Here is a 10,000-nt window from a genome sequence, read left to right on the forward strand (position 1 = left end):
GTCCAAGAAAATGCAATCCACCCACCCCTCTCTCTCTTGTCTTACTGCTGTCACCATGTCATAGAACTCCAGTAGGTTTGTGACACAGGATTTCCCGTCCCTGAAACCATGCTGGCTGCTGTTGATGAGATCATTCCTTTCTAGGTGTTCCACCACTCTTCTCCTGATAATCTTCTCCATGATTTTGCATACTATACATGTCAGTGTGTATGTGTGTGTATGTGTGTGTGTGTGTGTGTGTGTGTGTGTGTGTGTGTGTGTGTGTGTGTGTGTGTGTGTGTGTGTGTGTGTGTGTGTGTGTGTGTGTGTGTGTGTGTGTGTGTGTGTGTGTGTGTGTGTGTGTGTGTGTGTGTGTGTGTGTGAGGGTGTGATTGTCTGTGTGTGTGTGTGTATGTGTGTGTGTGTGGGGGGGGGGGTCAGTGAGTGATAAGCATTCTCATGTTTACTTTTACCAGGAGAGAAACAAGTGGGTGGTGGGAGCGGAAGTATGTGTCACCCTGCTAATAACATCCTGGAGAGAGGTGTATGTTTCTTACATACACACACACACACACACACACACACATATGGACAATCCCCATTCTCTCCCTCCCCCACTCCTTCTCTCCTTCTGTCTGTCTGTCTGTCTCTCTCTCTCTGTCTCTCTCTCTCTCTCTCTCTCTCTCTCTCTCTCTCTCTCTCTCTCTCCATATTCTCCCCTCCCCTGTCTCTATTTACTCCCCCTCCTTCCCACCCTCCTTCCTCTGCCACACACACACACAAATACACACACACACACATACACACAAACACACACATACAAACACACACACACACACACACATTCTCTCCCACAGGGAGATCGATTGGGAAAACCTGGAACCACATGGGGGTCCCGAAACATGGAGAGCCAAGATGATGAATGTGGTACTGGAAAACCTCATGCATCAATATGTTAAGGACACTACCAGAGAGAGAGGGGAGGATGAACCAGCAAAACTGGACCTTATGTTCCCTCTGAGCAGTTCAGACATTTAGGACATTTCATAAGAGTGGCCTCTTTGAGCTAGTGATCACGTGGTTCTCTGTTTTGAATACTCAGTGGAGCCCCAAGTGGATAGGGTAAGAGGAGTCGAATGGGAAAAGTCAAACTACAAAAGGGGGGACTACACAGGTATGAGGAACTCCCTGTAGGAGGTTCAGTGGGACAGAGAACTGGTAGGAAAGTCAATAAACGAAATGATGGAATATGTAATAGCAAAATGCAAGGAGGCAGAGGAAAGGTTTGTTTCCATGGTCAACAGAAATAATGAGAAGACCAGAACCAGCCCCTGGTATTCCCGAAGGTGTAGGGAGGCAAAAACTAAGTACACTAGAGAATGGAAAAAGTGCAGAAGACAAAGAACACAGGAAAATAACGAGATTAGTGAAAGAGCCAAGAACAAGAAAGCACAGGTAAGGAGGGTGGCCTAACGACAGTACGAAAACAACATAACATCGAAAGTCAAGTCTGACCCGAAACTGCTGTATAGCCACATCAGGAGGAAGACGACAGTCAAAGACCAGGTGATCAGGCTGACGAAAGAAGGTGAGGAACTCACAATAAACAATCATGAAGTATGCGAGGACCTCAACACGAGACTTAAAGAAGTACTTACAGTGGAGACAAGAAGGGCTCTGGGAAGACAGCACAGAGGGGAACACCAACAGGGAATATACCAACAAGTGTTGGATGACACACACAATGGAGGAGGAGATGCAGAAGCTGCTAAGTGACCTTGATACCTCAAAGGCGGTGGGACCGGACATCTCTCCGTGGGTCCTTAGAGAAGGAGCAGAGATGCTGTGTGTACCACAAACCACAATCTTCAATACATCCCTTGAAACTGGGCAACTACCTGAGGTATGGAAGACGGCAAATGTAGTCCCCATTTTCAGGAAAGGAGACAGGAACGAGGTACTAAACTACACACCAGTGTCTGATATGTATAGTATGTAAAGTCATGGATAATTACCAGGAGGAGAGTGGAGGAGCACCTGGAGCGGAACAAGATTATAAACGACAACCAGCACGGATTCATGGAAGGCAAATCCTGTGTCACAAACCTTCTGGAGTTTTATGACAAGGTAACAGAAGTAAGACACGAGAGAGAGGGGTGGGTTGATTGCATTTTCCTAGACTGCAGGAAGGCCTTCGACACAGTTCCTCACAGGAGATAAGTGCAGAAGCTGAAGGATCAGGCGCATATAACAGGAAGGGCACTGCAATGGATCAGAGAATACCTGACAGGGAAACAGCAGCGAGTCATGGTACATGATGAGGTATCAAAGTAGGCGCCAGTGATGAGCGGGGTCTCACAGGGGTCGGTCCTAGGACCAGTGCTATTTTTGGTATATGTGAATGACATGATGAAAGGCATAGACTCGGAAGTATCCTTGTTCACAGATGATGTGAAGTTTATGAGCAGAATTAAACCAGATGAGGATCAAACAGGACTACAAACAGACCTGGACAGGCTCGCTGGACACGTGGTCCAGCAACTGCCTCTCGTGTTCAACCCTACCAAATGCAAAGTCATGAAGATCGGGGAAGGACAAAGAAGACCGCAAACAGAGTAATGGGGGGAGGGTAGCAGAAGGAGTAGGGAGGATGAGAAGGAAGATGAAGAGGGGGAGAAGTGGGATGAAGAGAAACAGGGAGTGTGGTTGAGTGTGAGTTAGAGAGAGAGGGGGAAGGGAGAGTCAGAGTGTGTGGAGCATGTGAGTTGGGGAAGATCAGCCTTTAGTGTGCTTGCAGGCCTCGGAGGAGAGGGGAGAGGGAGGAGGAGAAGGAAGAGGAGGTGAGGGGGAAAATGGAGGAGGTATAGGAGGAGGATGATAGAGAGGGACAGAGAGTGTGTTTGAGTGTGAGCTAGAGAGTTAGAGAAAGAGGAGAAGAAGGATAGAGAGAGAGAGATAGAAAGTGTGGTTGAGTGTGAGTTAGAAAGGAAGAGAGAGAGAGGGGGGAGGAGTGTTAGAGTGTGTGGGGCCCAGGAGGCGAGGGGAAAAGGAGGGGGAGAATGGAGGGTAGGTGGGGAAGATGGAGGAGGTATAGGAGGAGAACCAGGAGGAGGAAGGGAGGGAAAAAGAGAGGGAGAGAGGGAAAGAGAGGGGTAGGGGAGGTAGGTAGGAATGGAGGGGAGGTGGGGGAAGACGGAGGAGGTATAGGAGGAGGAGGAGCAGAGGAAGGAATGGAGGGAAAGAGAGAGGGAGGGAGGTAAAGAGATAGGTATGGGAGGTACAAGGAGAGTGTGAACTGTGGGTATGTGTGGGTATGTGTTGGTATGAGTGGGTATGTGAGACGTAAACGTTATGGTAGGGTGTGTGTGCGTGTGTGCGTTACTATCCTGCCAGCCGAGTCAAGCGAGGGGAGAGGGAGGAGGAGAGGGAGGGGGAGAGGGAGGGATAATCTCGCTGCCAGGCTTATGGGCCTATCATAGACTCCACGTGCATGCTGCTATGTACCGAGACAGCCTGTACCGGGAGTACCCTGCCTATGCCTTTGCACCTACTCGTGCATACCTGGATCTATACTTACTGTGTAAACACCTGTGCACCTACTCGTGTATACCTGGATCTATACTTACTGTGTAAACACCTGTGCACCTACTCGTGCATACCTGGATCTATACTTACTGTGTAAACACCTGTGCACCTACTCGTGTATACCTGGATCTATACTTACTGTGTAAACACCTGTGCACCTACTCGTGCATACCTGGATCTATACTTACTGTGTAAACACCTGTGCACCTACTCGTGTATACCTGGAGCTATACTTAATGAGTAAACACCTGTGCAACTACATGTGTATACCTGGAGCTATACTTACTGAGTAAACACCTGTGCGCCTACTCGTGCATACCTGGAGCTGTACTTACTGAGTAAACACCTGTGCACCTACTCGTGTATACCTGGAGCTATACTTTCTTATTAACACCTGTGCACCTACTTGTGTATTACTGGAGCTATACTTACTTGCTGAATAAACGCCTGTGTACCTACACGTATATACCTGGAGTTATACTTAATGAATAGACAATGTTAGTGTTAATTGACCAACCTTACTGCCTGCGCGCGCACTACAGTGCCTCTGTAGTGCTAGGTGTGAGGGACCTGAAGCTAGGTGTGAGAGATCTGAAGCTAGGTGTGAGGGATCTGAAGCTAGGTGTGAGAGATCTGAAGCTAGGTGTGAGGGACCTGAAGCTAGGTGTGAGGGATCTGAAGCTAGGTGTGAGGGACCTGAAGCTAGGTGTGAGAGATCTGAAGCTAGGTGTGAGGGATCTGAAGCTAGGTGTGAGAGATCTGAAGCTAGGTGTGAGGGATCTGAAGCTAGGTGTGAGGGACCTGAAGCTAGGTGGGAGAGATCTGAAGCTAGGTGTGAGGGATCTGAAGCTAGGTGTGAGGGACCTGAAGCTAGGTGTGAGAGATCTGAAGCTAGGTGTGAGGGATCTGAAGCTAGGTGTGAGGGACCTGAAGCTAGGTGTGAGGGATCTGAAGCTAGGTGTGAGAGATCTGAAGCTAGGTGTGAGAGATCTGAAGCTACGTGTGAGGGATCTGAAGCTAGGTGTGAGGGACCTGAAGCTAGGTGTGAGGGATCTGAAGCTAGGTGTGAGGGATCTGAAGCTAGGTGTGAGAGATCTGAAGCTACGTGTGAGGGATCTGAAGCTAGGTGTGAGGGACCTGAAGCTAGGTGTGAGGGATCTGAAGCTATGTGTGGGGGATCTGAAGCTAGGTGTGAGGGACCTGAAGCTAGGTGTGAGGGATCTGAAGCTATGTGTGGGGGATCTGAAGCTAGGTGTGAGGGATCTGAAGCTAGGTGTGAGGGATCTGATGCTAGGTGTCAGGGACCTGAAGCTAGGTGTGATTGGATCTGAAGCTAGGTGTGAGGGATCTGAAGCTTGGTGTGAGGGATCTAAAGCTAGGTGTGAGGGATCTGAAGCTAGGTGTGAGGGATATGAAGCTAGGTGTGAGTGATCTGAAGCTAGGTGTGAGGGATCTGAAGCTAGGTGTGAGGGATCTGAAACTTGGTGTGAGGGATCTAAAGAAAGGTGTGAGGGATCTGAAGCTAGGTGTGAGGGATCTGAAGCTAGGTGTGAGAGATATGAAGCTATGTGTGGGGGATCTGAAGCTAGGTATGAGGGATCTGAAGCTAGGTGTGAAAGATCTGAAGCGAGGTGTGAGGGATCTGAAGCTAGGTGTGAGAGATCTGAAGCTAGGTGTGAGGGATCTGAAGCTAGGTGTGAGAGATCTGAAGCTTGATGTGAGAGAACTGAAGCTAGGTGTGAGAGATCTGAAGCAAGGTGTGAGAGATCTGAAGCTAGGTGTGAGGGATCTGAAGCGTGGTGTGAAAGATCTGAAGCTGGGTGTGAGAGATCTGAAGCTAGGTGTGAGGGATCTGAAGCTAGGTGTGAGAGATCTGAAGCTAGGTGTGAGGGATCTGAAGCTAGGTGTGAGAGATCTGAAGCTAGGTGTGAGGGATCTGAAGCTAGGTGTGAGAGATCTGAAGCTAGGTGTGAGAGATCTGAAGCTATGTGTGAGGGATCTGAAGCTAGGTGTGAGAGATCTGAAGCTAGGTGTGAGGGATCTAAAGCTAGGTGTGAGAAATCTGAAGCTTGGTGTGAGAGATCTGAAGCTAGGTGTGAGAGATCTGAAGCTATGTGTGAGGGATCTGAAGCTAGGTGTGAGAGATCTGAAGCTAGGTGTGAGGGATCTAAAGCTAGGTGTGAGAAATCTGAAGCTTGGTGTGAGAGAACTGAAGCTAGGTGTGAGAGATCTGAAGCAAGATGTGAGAGATCTGAAGCTAGGTGTGAGGGATCTGAAGCTAGGTGTGAGGGATCTGAAGTGTGAGTGTGAGTGTGACCATGGCGTAATAGCGCACAAAATGCGTGCTAAAGGAATAACAGGAAAAGTCGGTCGATGGATCTATAATTTCCTCACTAACAGAACACAGAGAGTAGTAGTCAACAGAGTAAAGTCCGAGGCAGCTACGGTGAAAAGCTCTGTTCCACAAGGCACAGTACTCGCTCCCATCTTGTTCCTCATCCTCATATCTGACATAGACAAGGATGTCAGCCACAGCACCGTGTCTTTCTTTGCAGATGACACCCGAATCTGCATGACAGTGTCTTCCATTGCAGACACTGCAAGGCTCCAGGCGGACATCAACCAAATCTTTCAGTGGGCTGCAGAAAACAATATGAAGTTCAACGATGAGAAATTTCAATTACTCAGATATGGTAAACACGAGGAAATTAAATCTTCATCAGAGTACAAAACAAATTCTGGCCACAAAATAGAGCGAAACACCAACGTCAAAGACCTGGGAGTGATCATGTCGGAGGATCTCACCTTCAAGGACCATAACATTGTATCGATCGCATCTGCTAGAAGAATGACAGGATGGATAATGAGAACCTTCAAAACGAGGGATGCCAAGCCCATGATGACACTCTTCAGATCACTTGTTCTATCTAGGCTGGAATATTGCTGCACTCTAACAGCACCTTTCAAGGCAGGTGAAATTGCCGACCTAGAAAATGTACAGAGAACTTTCACGGCGCGCATAACGGAGATAAAACACCTCAATTACTGGGAGCGCTTGAGGTTCCTGAACCTGTATTCCCTGAAACGCAGGCGGGAGAGATACATGATTATATACACCTGGAAAATCCTAGAGGGACTAGTACCGAACTTGCACACGAAAATCACTCACTACGAAAGCAAAAGACTTGGCAGACGATGCAACATCCCCCCAATGAAAAGCAGGGGTGTCACTAGCACGTTAAGAGACCATACAATAAGAGTCAGGGGCCCGAGACTGTTCAACTGCCTCCCAGCATACATAAGAGGGATTACCAACAGACCCCTGGCAGTCTTCAAGCTGGTACTGGACAAGCACCTAAAGTCGGTTCCTGATCAGCCGGGCTGTGGCTCGTACGTTGGTTTGCGTGCAGCCAGCAGTAACAGCCTGGTTGATCAGGCTCTGATCCACCAGGAGGCCTGGTCACAGGCCTTTGAAGCTAGGGGTTTGAAGCTAGGTGTGAGGGATTTGAAGCTTGGTGTGAGGGATCTAAAGCTAGGTGTGAGGGATCTGAAGCTAGTTCTGAGGGATATGAAGCTAGGTGTGAGTGATCTGAAGCTAGATGTGAGGGATCTGAAGCTAGGTGTGAGGGATCTGAAGCTAGGTGTGAGAGATCTGAAGCTATGTGTGGGGGATCTGAAGCTAGGTGTGAGGGATCTGAAGCTAGGTGTGAGAGATCTGAAGCCAGGTGTGAGGGATCTGAAGCTAGGTGTGAGAGATCTGAAGCAAGGTGTGAGGGATCTGAAGCTAGGTGTGAAGGATCTGAAGCTAGATGTCAGAGATCTGAAGCTTGGTGTGAGGGATCTGAAGCTAGGTGTGAGAGATCTGAAGCTAGGTGTGAGGGATCTGAAGCTAGGTGTGAGGGATCTGAAGCTAGGTGTGAGAGATCTGAAGCAATGTGTGAGGGATCTGAAGCTAGGTGTGAGGGATCTGAAGCTAGGTGTGAGGGATCTGAAGCTAGGTGTGAGGGATCTGAAGCTTGGTGTGAGGGATCTGAAGCTAGGTGTGAGAGATCTGAAGCTTGGTGTGAGGGATCTGATGCTAGGTGAGAGGGATCTGATGCTAGGTGAGAGAGATCTGAAGCTAGATGTGAGGGACCTGAAGCTAGGTGTGAGAGATCTGATGATAGGTTTGAGGGACCTGAAGCTAGGTGTGAGGGACCTGAAGCTAGGTGTGAGAGATCTGATGATAGGTTTGAGGAACCTGAAGCTAGGTGTGAAGGACCTGAAACTAGGTGTGAGGGACCTGAAGCTAGGTGAGAGATCTGATGATAGGTTTGAGGGACCTGAAGCTAGGTGTGAAGGACCTGAAACTAGGTGTGAGGGACCTGAAGCTAGGTGTGAGAGATCTGATGATAGGTTTGAGGGACCTGAAGCTAGGTGTGAAGGACCTGAAACTAGGTGTGAGGGACCTGAAGCTAGGTGTGAGAGATCTGATGATAGGTTTGAGGGACCTGAAGCTAAGTGTGAAGGACCTGAAACTAGGTGTGAGGCACCTGAAGCTAGGTGTGAGGGACCTGAAGCTAGGTGTGAGGGACCTGAAGCTAGGTGTGAGAGATCTGATGTTAGGTTTGAGGGACCTGAAGCTAAGTGTGAAGGACCTGAAACTAGGTGTGAGGCACCTGAAGCTAGGTGTGAGGGACCTGAAGCTAGGTGTGAGGGACCTGAAGGTAAGTGCATGGCTATATGAGGTAAGAAATGTGAATTTACAAGAGGAAAGGACAACAGATAACCACGTGACCTATTTCACTTTTAGCTACTGACCTATTTAAGCTAAAGTAGGTCGGCAAGATTTACTGGCACAAGGAAAGGGCCACAAGAGTAAACTGAGAATAAGAAAATGTACCTGTAGGATACTAGGAGGTATATTTTTTTGAGTTGTGGAATACTGGGGAGGGATCCATAGACGGTGTATGTGATTCAGCCTCCGGAAACTTTATTGTAAACCGATAGAACATTGAAGTCAAAACAGCACAAGTATAACTCTGCTTTAGTAAATATACACAGGCAGTCCACACACACACACACACACACACACACACACACACACACACACACACACACACACACACACACACACACACACACACACACACACCATGTACACAGGCAGTCCACACCCACAAACACACACACACACACAAACACACACACACACACACACACACACAAACACACACACACACACACACACACACACACCATGTACACAGGCAGTCCATACCCACAAAAACACACACACACACACAAACACACACACACAAACACATACACACATACAAACACACACACACACACACACACACACACACTCACACACACACACACACACACACACACACACACACACACACACACACACACACACACACACACACACCACACACACACCCACACACACACACACACACACACACACACACACCTTGTACACAGGCAGTCCACACCCACAAAAACACACACACACAAACAAACACACACACACACACACACAAACACACACACACACACACAAACACACACACACACACACACACACACACACACACACACACACACACACACACACACACACACACACACACACACACATCCCTTGAAACTGGGCAACTACCTGAGAAATGGAAGACAGCTAATGTAGTCCCCATATTTAAGAAAGGAAACAGAAACGAGGCACTAAACTACAGACCTGTGTCTCTGACATGTATTGTGTGCAAAGTCATGGAGAAGATTATCAGGAGGAGAGTGGTCGAACACCTGGAAAGGAACAAGATTATAAATGAAAACCAGCATGGGTTCATGGAAGGCAAATCTTGTATCACAAACCTCCTGGAGTTTTATGACAAGGTAACAGAAGTAAGACATGAGAGAGAGGGTTGGGTAGATTGCGTTTTCCTAGACTGCAGGAAGGCCTTTGACACAGTTCCCCACAAGAGATTAGTGCAGAAGCTGGGGGATCAGGCACACGTAAAAGGAAGGGCACTGCAATGGATAAGGGAATACCTGACAGGGAGGCAGCAACGAGTCATGGTACGTGAAGAGGTATCACAGTGGGCGCCTGTTACGAGCGGGGTCCCACAGGGGTCAGTTCTAGGACCAGTGCTATTTTTGATATATGTGAACGACATGATGGAAGGAATAGACTCTGAAGTGTCCCTGTTCGCAGATGACGTGAAGTTGATGAGAAGAATTAAATCGGACGAGGATGAGGCAGGACTGCAAAGAGACCTGGAGAGGCTGGACATGTGGTCCAGTAACTGGCTTCTCGAATTCAATCCAGCCAAATGCAAAGTCATGAAGATTCGGGAGGGGCAAAGAAGACCGCAGACAGAGTATAGGCTAGGTGGACAAAGACTACAGACCTCACTCAGGGAGAAAGACCTTGGGGTGACCATAACAC

This window comes from Cherax quadricarinatus, chromosome 70 (assembly GCF_038502225.1).
Source record: "Cherax quadricarinatus isolate ZL_2023a chromosome 70, ASM3850222v1, whole genome shotgun sequence".
In the NCBI taxonomy this organism is placed as follows: Eukaryota; Metazoa; Arthropoda; class Malacostraca; order Decapoda; family Parastacidae; genus Cherax; species Cherax quadricarinatus.